This window comes from Condylura cristata, unplaced genomic scaffold (assembly GCF_000260355.1).
Source record: "Condylura cristata isolate star-nosed mole 26May11 unplaced genomic scaffold, ConCri1.0 scaffold00015, whole genome shotgun sequence".
Lineage (NCBI taxonomy): Eukaryota > Metazoa > Chordata > Mammalia > Eulipotyphla > Talpidae > Condylura > Condylura cristata.
Genome location: NW_004567116.1, coordinates 46,600,833 through 46,612,934, shown reverse-complemented (window position 1 = coordinate 46,612,934; position 12,102 = coordinate 46,600,833). Strand labels below are relative to the sequence as shown.

Here is a 12,102-nt window from a genome sequence, read left to right as displayed (position 1 = left end):
TCCCTGGTGAATCCTCTCACCCTCCGCATCTCCAGCCTGTACCCTACTTCTGTATGAATAAATAAATAAATCTTAAAAAAAAAAAAAAGTAGAAGAAGAAGGCAGCCTTGTAGCAGTATCTCCGTGACAAGGGTGTGTGTAAGTTGTGCCTGGGGTGGAGCTGATTGGGCAGTGTGTCCTGGCATAGGTGGCTGTCAGCACTTTTGCAGACCTGAGGTGGGAGCCTGTGGGTTCTCAGAAGAGGGCAGCATGCCAGTAGACAAGAGAGGACAGAGCCTCTGCAACCCACAGACCAGAGGTTTTATCCCAACACTGGTAGTTTAGAGGCTTTTCACCTCTTTGCCTCAGTTACCTCACTCTAAAATTTGGTCTTGGCAAAAATCTCGGAAGAGATTGTCCATAATATGCCCAGCACAGGGCTTCTTGCTCATCGTATCCACTACTTAGTGCTGTCTTCATTAGTGACCGTCTACACTGCACGTTTGATTTCTGGTCACTGACAATTAGAGAATTCATTTTTGCCAGATTTTTTCTCTCTTAGCTCACTTTTTTGCTTGTTCTCCCCACATTTTTTATTGCTTCCTTGGTAATACAAACAGGAGCAGTGGAACTGTATTTCTTGGTGGCTTTTTCTCTAAAGGAGTGTGGCATTTAGGCTGTGTTCACCTTTGGAGCTCTGGCAACTAACCATGGAAATTCAGCCCTCACTGGGGAGTAACATGTTTTCTCTAGGGAGCAGTGTTCTGGACAGACAGAAGGAGGGAATGGAGGGAATGGGTTAGCAGTTAGAAAATACTTAAATGACTGAAAAACTGCCCTGAATGTAAATGGAGACTTTTCAGATGCTTATAATATTCACCTGGGATGGAGCATAAAAGGCTTCACACAGCCATGGCTGTTTCTATATGTTCTGTAATATGCTGAAGAACATAAAGTGATAAAAGAGAAATGATATCAGAGGATGTCCTCTTTCCCTCACCCTGATTTTGTTTTTGTTTTGAGAAGTGTTCAACTGTTTCTATTGTTTCTTCTGGCTCACTTAGTATCCAGAAGAAAAGTCATAAAATCACTGGTGGTTGTTTCAATACTTCCATGTGTAAGTATTGTTTCAATACTTCCATACTTCAATACTTCAGCTAATGGTGAACTGTCAGTCCAGAAGGCAGCTCCAGCATACAATCCCCACCTGTTAAAGAGTAGATTTGACTCTTTCTTCAGGATCACCCCTATCTTCAGACCTCATCTCTTTTTAGTTCCTTTTAAGATTTCTCTTTTTCTCTTTAGTCTCTGAAATTGGCGTCAAATATTTGATGAACTGACTAATAATGCTTCTTTAGAAGAATTTTGTGAAATTTAGGGGCAGAGATTCATCAAGTAAATGTAATTATCATCACCCTAAATAACAATTTATGAGAAAGGGAGTTTGTGCCACATTCTGATAATACAAAAGGATTAAAAAATGAATGGAACTTATGAGACTCCTGGCCTGGGTCGTAGCATTTATTCATAAAAAGATAATGTCAGTGGAAAAGGAAAAAAAATTACAGAACAAGCTTATGGCATGATCTGCTTTTGAAATAGTAACTATATGTGAAAATAGATATATTTTGAAAAATATATGTTGTATATATATGTATGTCTAGACTAATACCTGGCATGTATATTTGTATAGATGTATATATATATGTATACATATGGGGAAATATATGAAATGCAAATATTCAGTTTGTTATCAGTGATTACATAAAGGTTTGAATATTCTGTCCTGGAGATAGTCCATTTTCTTCCTGTTCTGCATTATTTAAATTATTTAAAATTAGTCAGAGGGGCCTCCCTGGTGGCCCAAGGTATTAAGTTTCAGCACTGTGAAACTATCTATAGTAAGAGTTCGACCCCTGCCCACCCAGGGATCTGACCCACATGTCACCGCAGACTTTTCCTGTCTCACCTGCTGCTCTCTTTAGCAGTTTATTTCAGATCTGCTTTATTTCTGTCTCTGCTTTATTTCTCTCAAACCTCCCCCTGCATCTGTGCCTCTGGTCTATACCCCAGCTCTTGTATGCATAGATAAATAAAATAAATCTTTAAAAAAATTAAGAAAATTGCCTTGACTTTCAGCCATACATTAAGGCATAGATTATTTATATACCTTGACAATAAAATAAAGATGGACAAAAATTTATATAATATTGGCAGATTCTGAGGCATGGCCCAGTGAGTAGCACAGGCCATGAGAGAGGTATCTGGGAAGGTAGTACTTGAACTGGACATGGAAGCAGAACAGGAAACAGGACAGAGAAGAGGAAAGAAACCAAAGGAAAACACTGGGATAAGAATATGCATGAAGATTCTAACTGTAACACAAGGTTCACTAAGAGACGTATAGCATAGTGGACAGAATATTGGCATCGTATTTGGACTCTGCCACAAATAAACTGAGTAGCCCTGCGCTCATTCCCTGGACCTCATCTGTAAGCTCATGTCTAATGTGCCCTCACAGCAGAGGAGTTTATGGACTGAAGAGACTAGAGAAGGAAGAGGTAGACATCACATAATGGAAGGCCTGAAGGAATTTTTACATTAATTATAAACAGTGAGAAGTATAGAAAAAATAGGAGCATCTGTGTCATGTGTAAAATGTGAAAAGCAATATTTAGAGAAAATTAGAATGACCATGATATACAAGAAGACTTCTAAAATACTTCTAAAGTGGTGGGATAGAAAGAGCAGACACAGTATAGACAGAGATTGAGATTGCCAGATAGCTAGTAGATGAACTAAATATTACTGCATGGTAACGCATTATACCTTGATAATTTAAGAAGCACGTTGATAATCTGAAACACAGAGAGAATATAAAAGGAATGTTCTATACAGAAGAATACCACCTTGTCATTCTAGAAGGTGGAAAATTACCATTTTCTAACTCTCAATAAAAATGTTTCAGGCAAGCATAATCAATAGATGTTAATAAGAGAAAGATAAATGAAATTTTATTAGAAAAAAAGGATATTTTCATGGTCTCAAAAATTCTCAGTATTGTTATTTACATGGGGGAAGATGCCTTCAGAATGAATACATCTGGTGGGCCTTAAACATCTAACCAAATTAACACATCACTAGTAGTGTGACAGCCTTATAGTAGGGGGTCTCTAAATGTGATGCAGTAAAATTACTCTTTCCACACTGGGATTATGCTAAAATATCCTAAATGATTCTGATCTGGAAGAAATACTTAAACTAACCCAAAATATGGAGCAGACTATAAGTACCCACTCTGAACACTTAAAAATATAAGAGGAAAAAAAATGTCATTTTAAAAAAGAAAGTGTTCTAGGTTGAATATGATTAAAGACATATGGCAACCTAATGCAATGAATAAGTCTTAATTAACTCCTGGACTGAAGAAAAATACATTTTAGGGGCCTCCCACGTGGTGCAAGGGGTTACAGCACAGCACTATGAAGCTATCCACAGTCACTGCAACCTGAGTTCAATCCCCAGACAGGGAGGTGACCCACATGGTGTGGCAGACCTCTCTGACTCAACTGCTACTCCTGTCAGCAGTATATTTCTGTCAATCTGTCTGTTCTGCTCCCCACTCTGTTTCTGCTGAATCCCTTCACCCCTGCAACATTTTAAAGAGAATTGAGAAAATTTTAACCAGTTGTATATTGAATATTATAGTTTTGTTAGCTTTATTTGTTACAATACTAATATTGTTATATAGAAAATAATATGTTCACTGAGGTGATGCTGGTATGTTAGGTTGTACATGGCATGATATCTGCTATTTTTTAAAGATTTATTTATTTATGCATACAGAACTGGGGTACAGGCCAGAGATACAGGGGCGGTGAGAAGATTCACCAGAGACAGAGTCGGGAGCAGAGCAGGCAGATCAACAAAGTACACTGCTGAGGGGAGCAGTGGGTGGTCAGGAGAGGTCTGCTGTGACATGTGGGTCACCTCCAGGGTGGGGATCAAATTCATGCTGAAGTGGCTTTAGCTTCTTAGTGCTGTGCTTTAACCTGCTGCTATTTTTAACGATTCAGAAAGAAAGTATCTTTGTGTCTTTTCTGTATTAGAAAGATAGGTAGGTGGTTGGGTGGTAGGTAGATGAACAGATGAATGGATTGATGGACTAACAATTAGGTGGATGGATAAATCAGTAGGTGGGTGGGTAGATAGATATAAAAAAACAGATATTGAGGCAGACAGGTAAGCAGAGAAAGAGGAAGGGTGAATAAATGTAGCAAATCACTAGCAACAGTTGACTCTTGATGAAAATTTACCAATTTTCTTTGTACTGGTTTTAAATTGTTCTATGGATTGAAATTTTTCAAAATAAACAGCTGTGTCAGTCTGCTCCAATAGTCTTTGTCAAGATGCAAGCTAGAGTAATAAATTAGAAAGTAAATTATAAACAATATTTGGGAAGGAAGTTATTGAGATATTAATATAGGTTGATAAATATTATTTTCAAAAATAAGGGTGAAGATTATTCAGTTTCAAGCAATTTGTGTTGCTTCAGATATTGTCCCCTCTATTTGTCTAATGAAGGAATGGGAACAGGAGTTTTGAATCCTGACATCATTTTTCTGAACTCAGAAAACCTGTTTCCTGGGAGCTTTTACCTTATTTTTAGGTGAGGAATAAATAAGAGAAATGCTATTGGATAATTATACATAGTAGTCAGAGACCAAGAAACACATTAAGTTCAAACACAAAAGAAAGGCATTATCCTGAGGCACTATGTGAATTGAGCATCAGGTGGGTCCAGCCGACAGTAGCCAGGGTCTGGCTTAGTCTTAATGGATTTTTACCAAGATAATTCCATTAGTACCTCATTCCTACTCAAGCCTTTCAGATGCCTCAGGAATGGCCCATTTCACTAGTGTGTCTCTAGAGAATTTTTTTTCCCTTGTATAAAATTGATTTTTATGAATATGAACAAGGTCAGTTATGCAGGGAGAAAAAAGATCAACAGCCCCTTTCACCTAAATTGCAATCACTATTAGATTCCTTTTCTATTAGCATAATTATGTGAAAAAGTGATGTAAGTCTACTACTTCCTATTGCAGGTAATATTACAATTTTGGAAGAACAGTTTTTCTTTTCTATGACATTTTGCAGACATTAACATACCTGTACTTTATACAATTAAAGCCAAAACTGACATCAAACTGGCATTTTCAGAACAGCAACAACAAAAACATGTTCTTTTCTCCACACTTCCATGGCCAGTTAAGAAACTATTGTCAGATTCTAAGTCACTGAGGGTAGAGTCATTGCTTCCCTCATTAATGCATCCCCAAAGCTTAGCTCAGTGATGACAGAAAGAAGGCACTCAGTCAGCATCTATTGCGTGGATTCATGTAATGTTTAAAAATTCTGATTATTCAGTCATATTCAACTTTTCTACAAGTACCATTATATTTTTAATTTGCCTTAGCAGTCATTCTAATTAAGGTAAACAAATCCCAAATTCTGTAGTTTAAAATATTTAACTTTATATTGTACGGCAATACATGGTCACTTAAAATATTCAGACACTTAAAAGTCTAAAAATAATATGTAATGCTTTCTCCCTTCAGCATTTCTCCCCTACCATAGCCTTTTGAAACCTCATACCATCTAGTTGTATAATCTTTAAGGATTTTTCTATAGGATCATATACCTTTTTATTTTTTTTTAATTTCTTTTAAAGGTTTATTTATTTATGCATATAGAACTATGGCCAGAGAGGCAGGGGTAGAGAGAGGATTCACTGAGACAGAGTGGGGAGCACAACAGGCAAATCAATGAAGTACACTGCTGAGGGGAGCAGCGGGCAGGTCAGGAGAGGTCTGCCACGCCATGTGGTCACCTCCGGGGCAGGCGGGAATTGAACACATGCTAAAGTGGCTTTAGCTTCTCAGTGCTGTGCTTTAACCCGCTGCGCCACCAGGGAGGGCCTTGATTCTCATTTTTAAGAGAATAACTTCAATAATGTTCTAACATCTAAAGCTCTGAACCACAGAAAACTAAGTTTAAAAAAATTAAGAATTTGTAATCAATCCAAGAATTTTAAAAGAAAATATTGAGCAAACTCAGAAAGTTGTTTTATTATGACCATCTACCAAGGAGAAAACTCACCTTCAGAAATAACACTGACTTGAGGGCATCCGTCAACCCAAAACAGACACACATCCCAGCCCAAGATGGAGGACTTGAGGATGAGAAAGTGAAGCAGGACAGGAACGTAACCTTCTACCCCAAAATTTGCCCTTTTGACCAAGCAGTTTTAAACTTATGGAAGTGGGGGAGTTTGTGAGCAACTGTGCTTTCCAAGGCATCATGACATGGGATAGGGTTGTTCAAGGATTCCTCTGCCATACTGCCCATAATTTTAAATAGTTTAGACATGCTTATAAATAAACAGAGACAAGACTCAAAGCTGGTGAGGGTAGAGCCCTAGCATGAGAAGTGTGTCTGCCATGGGTTGTGTAGGTCATGTTTCCTTTTCCATGTGTTCCTTTACAAAGTTCATAAGTCGTTCTGCAAACTCCTCACTGGTGATTAAGTCTCAGATGATCAGAGAGTTTGTAAACCTCATAGCGTAATTTAAGTCTGATTTCAACTATTGCCTGAATATTGCACAAGAGAAAGATGAGTCATAACTCATTGAGAGGTACCCACGTGTAACTAAAGCTCACCAGTCACTAAAAAGCTAAGATTCTTTGGCACTACCCTCAAAGGTTCTGATTCAGTGAGTCCAGTTTAACTAAACCTTCTCCCCCTAGATGACAAATTCCTTCTGAAAATGATCACTACCTGGCTTACAATAGATATGCAAATATATTTTATATAGGCTTCTAAATTGTGTATAGGTTGTCAACTAAATTTTAATGATTTAAATAAATCTATGTGATCCAAAAGGTAAATCATCTATTAATGCAAGAAACATTACTAAGTTTCTACATAGTATTCTAGATGTTAGATGTGTATCAAGGTAAAAGAAAGTCCATACTCATTGGAAAACTTTTTGGGGCAGATGACATGATAAAATATCAAATGGGCCTGAACTGTGTAAGAAGTTAAAATAGGACCTTATAGAAAGTCTGGAATAACTAATAAATAACTAATAAAGGAGTTCTTTGAAGAATTGGTCTTGAAGCTGAGACTTAAGAAAACAAGGCATATCAGATAGGAGGAAAGCTAGGGAGAGCTCTGTAGTGAGAAATACAACTGACATAAGACTGGAGAGAATCTAAACTTAAATGAAACTGAAGGTAAGCTGCTGTCCCTCTAAAGGAGTTAGACAAAATGGAATGAAAGGAGTTAGAAATGAAATCAGAAAGACCAGTGAAGGCCCAGGAGAAGTTTAGATTTTTATTCTATGTACAAGAAAGAAACCAGTAGAAAACCAAAGGAGAGAAGAATGATCTGATACATGTTTTGAAAAGGTCCTCTGACTGTTAGGTAGAAAATGGATAGAGGGAGAAAAGGCCAGAATGAAAACAGAGAGCCGTGTCAAGAGGCTACGGCAGTATCCTGAGGAAAATGTTGACTTGGCCAAGGATGCCAGGAGTGGAGTTGAAGGAAAGTGGGTGGAAATGAAGTCAGCTTGGAGCTAAACAGGCATAGTCATATAGATTACATGGGGAGGAAGGTGGGGAAAAGCATTGAGGTTGGATATTAGGTTGGCTGTGTGCTGTGAATGGTGGAGGATGATACTACTATCTGCTGAAAGTGAGAAAAATCCCCAGCAATAGGTTTGACACAAAATTAACAGTTTGATTTTAAACATAATGAATTTGAAAGCCTTAGACATCCCTCTGGAGCTATCCCCTGGAGTAAGTATAGAGTTGAAAGAGTTATAAAAACTGGAGCTATGAGCTATTACCATATCTACACCATATTTTACAAGTTTTCGACTGTTTTTGCATCTGCATTCTTATACAGTTACCTTTCTACACAAACATATGAATCCTAAAAGTCAGTGATTGTGCTTTTTGGCCTGTGGTGAATTGGGATTGGCTGGCCAAATTACACATTGATATTTGCAGCTATAAGCTCTAAAATAATCAGTCCTTTATAAATGTCCTAGTAAACAAAAATTGTTATAACTAAAAAAAAAAAGTTTTTTTTTTCATTTTTGCATCAGCAAGCCAAATTTAAGAAGGCTAATTTTAACTGTTAAGGCATGTAAATATCTACTATCAAGTTTTCATTTTGCCTCAGTTCCAAGATTCTGGTCTTGAGCTCTTATGCAGCTGCTGTCAGGAAAGTTATCACTCTCCACCAAGTGTAACAGCTTCCAACAGAAAAAGAGAACATAATTAGTAATTTCCACTTCAAATAGAATTTATAGTTCATTCACTCTAAGATATACTGGAGGGTATTTGAAAAGTTTAATGCTGAATGAAATGTTTTTCTCAACTTGTCAACAAAATACATATTGAACATGTCTTTATTAAGCACTGGCTGGGCCCAGGGAGATCTAGCATGAAGCTTTCTTTCTAGATGAGAGAAACTGAGGTCTACAGAGTAAAGTAACTGCCTAAAGTCAAATTAGTTACCCTCAGGATGATCCTGAAACTCAGGATTCCTAACGCCTAGGAGAGTGCTGTCCAAGGTACCATGTTTCCTTTTTTGAGTGCCTGGAACCCTAGTACTTCCTGGTCTGCAAAGTCAAGACTAAATTGATTACCAATGTTAACCACTTCTCCACGTTGCACATATTTTCCAACTGCCTACAAAATTAATAGATGCTCAATCGCCATAGCAAATTAAAAGGTGTAAAACAGAGGACATATCCTCTCATTCAAACTCATATTCCATCCTGTGTTCCCTTCTTGATTAATAGTATAATCACCACTCTGATTGTCTTTCTCATCTCATTCTAATCCATTCAATACTAGGTGTATTATTTAAACACACTTGTTCCCAGAAGTAGTTCAGGAGACTCTGTCTGTAAAGCCTCCCTCTGCATTCCATGTCTGTGCCCCATTTCTCACTCTCAATTTCCTTCTCTCTTTTCTAATTCAGACCTCTGTCATCTACCATTTGTAATATTGCAATAGTCTCCCATCTGGTTATCCTATTTTTGGTCACTTAGCTCTTCAACTCCAACTTTTCACTGTTGCCATAGTTACCCTCCCCCAAACAGAAGTCAAGTTGCATTAAATGTCTCTGTAAAATCCATCATGGCCATTTACTGATAAAACTTATCATCCTGGCATTCCAGATTCACTTCTGTTAGCACCATTTTTCCTTTCTATTCATGCTCTATGCCAGTCACACCAACCTGTTCCCAATTCAAAATTAAAGGAAAATTTACAGTTTTCTTCCCCCCCTCATAAAAATGTCATAAAAACCACTTGGTACATGTGAATGTTCTTCCTTATTTGTTTAGATCTCACCTTGTTCAATAAGACATACAAGGTGGGAAAACAGATTACTCATTTTAAAACACTTCAGAGATGCTATTTTGAAGTCATACAAATCGTTGAATTTTAAACCACAGCTGCCCCAGAGATGGATCCAGTGCCTTTATTTTCCTGAGCTGCTCATTGACTGATTGAATAAATTAGTAGCAGCGATAGCAACTGAACACAAAAATCCACTTCACCGCATCACATCACTTAAGAAAAAGGAAGATATATTTCACCCACCCTGATGAAAAAAAATGGAGTCTTCTCTAACTATTTAACTTGCTGGTAATAAAACTACTTGTCTTTTTACCCTTAGTTCTTCTGAATTAAGTAGAAATAGCCTGAAATCTGCCCACTTTCTGTCCTGCTGGCCCCTAATATGTCCCAACCAGGTCCCCAACTGTGAAATAATTTTCACAGAGTAGTGTTGTGTTCTGTACCTGACTTATTTTAATTGAAATCTGGTGCCAATTACGTAGCCCTTCTCCATTGGGTCATCCCTTTGTGTGTGTGTGTGTGTGTGTGTGTGTGTGTTTTGTACTTAATAATTCAGTTAACTTATAATTCTTAGCTGTTATTATTATTCCAAGGTAATTGCTTACTGTATCGATTCTTTCATTTTATCATTGCTGATAAAAGCTACTTTGATGTTCTGGCTTCATAGTTTATAGGGATGGTTTAATACAAATAGCAACCATTGATTGACACCAGTGCACCAGGTATTATGTTACGTTCTTTATCCCCATTATCTCTGATCATCCTGACAACAACCTAGGAGAAAAAAGAATTAATATTTTATGTGTTTATGAAAACTGAAGATCAAAGGAGCAAGCAACTTACCCAAGGTCAAGGAACCAATAAATGATGGGACTGAGATTTAAGTCCTGTCCTTCTGGAGCCTAAATTGAGTGTTCCATAACACGGCTTTCAGACTAAGCAAGCAGATGACAGGAGATGGGATGGAAAACCTCAGCAGCCAGACTAGTGGTAATGACCTTTTGAGAAGCATTCCTAAGAAATGAATTCATTTGGGAGGCTTCTATAGAAGCTGGAAATACTACATCCTTCCCATGGGGTCTTTCCATTCTTAGCTGCAAGCATTGCCAAGGGACAAGAGATAGGGTTAAAATGCCTATGTTTCTTAGTTCTAAGCTGGGAAATAGCTCCCCATTGCAGTCAAATAGCTCCAGATTCTCCAGTGTCGCTTATCAGCTCCTGTACCACTAGGTCAAAGATGTCATGGTTAAACCAGATTGCCTGGAGTAATCTATGACTTTGCAATATGTAAGCATTTAAACCTCGGGTAAGTTATTTTGTCTGTCTGTGTCCCACTTGCCTTTTCTATAAAATGGGTTTTGTGGGCTATGATTTCATAGGTAGTTACAGCAGTTGGTAGATAGTGAATGCTTAATTTGGCCTGCCACACATAGTTCTACACACAAGTCAGCTACCAGCACCACTGTATCATTACCCTCATCACCTTCATTACTCCTGCCTCATTTTCCACCACTTTCTGTCTTCTCCCCTCTCTGCCCTTCAGTAACGACTTTCTTTCTTCATATGGGCCAAGTCCTACCTCACCTCTGTACCTTCACAAGTGTCTTCCTCTCTGCTTAGAATAGTTTTGCGACTTCTTTCCCACCCGTCCTGCCACAGCCATACATGGACATCCTCGCCTAGCCAAACCATCCCAGTCTCATTTGTGATATTGCTTCCTCCAAAGAGCTTTCTTAAACCTGCTCATAAAATGGTAGGGCCCTTCCACTGTGTCTCAGAGCATTGCGACCCTTTGTAGTGATAGTACTAACCACCAGTGCTTAATTGGGTGTTTGCTGTTCCTTGGCATCTGCTGAATAGTAAATTGCTTGACATTGGCTATGTGCACTCTAGTTCACTTCTATTCAATTGAAAAGGAAATTACTAAAATAAATATTTTAGAGAAACCAAATTTTTTTATCACCGTGTTTTGCTCCAAATATAGCACTGGGAGCAATTAAAGAGTAATAGCCATATGTGAGCATCCACATCACTATACTTTACTCCATATGACTTCAGCTGAATGTATGATGAGGTGGTAAATGATATCACAGGTCTTTAAATAGCATGCATAATGGTACCCCAAAATGGAATGTAGAGACTAGTAGGGGAGAGAGTTCCCCATCTCTGAGGTATGCAAGCAGAAGCACATAGTCACTGGCACAGAGTGCCATAAAAGGATGGGGAAGGGAGTGACCTAGAAAAGAGAAGTTAGCCTTCAAACATTAGAAAGAAGATCGGACCCTCCCTGGTGGCACAATGAGTTAGGACTCAACACTGCAAGCTAGCCACAGCTGCTTCAGTGCCAGTTTCATCGCTGGCCCCGGCAGTGATCCACATGGCACAGCAGAACTCTCCTGTCTCACCCGCTGCTCCCCTTAGCAGTGTACTTCATCAGTCTGCCTACTCTGCTCCCCACTCTATTTCTGGTGAATCCTCTCACTGTCCCTGAATTTCTGGCCTGTACCCCAGTTCTGTATGCATAAATAAATATTTTTTTAAAAAATCATATAAAAGAAGAATTCACAAATAAGAAGAAATGTTTTGGGATCTCTCAGAGGGCAGAACTAGAAGCTAGAGATAGAAAGTCTTAGTAAAATGATGTAAGTTCAACATAAAGAACTTTTCTTTTAATCAATAGAACCGA

General features: G+C 38.2%; 1 protein-coding gene across 9 annotated transcripts in view; it reads left to right on the top strand.

The window, feature by feature from the left end:
• DLG2 (discs, large homolog 2 (Drosophila)) overlaps positions 1 to 12,102 on the top strand; it is a 1,159,995-nt gene that overhangs the window by 835,066 nt on the left and 312,827 nt on the right. The gene's annotated exons all lie outside the window — the stretch shown is intronic.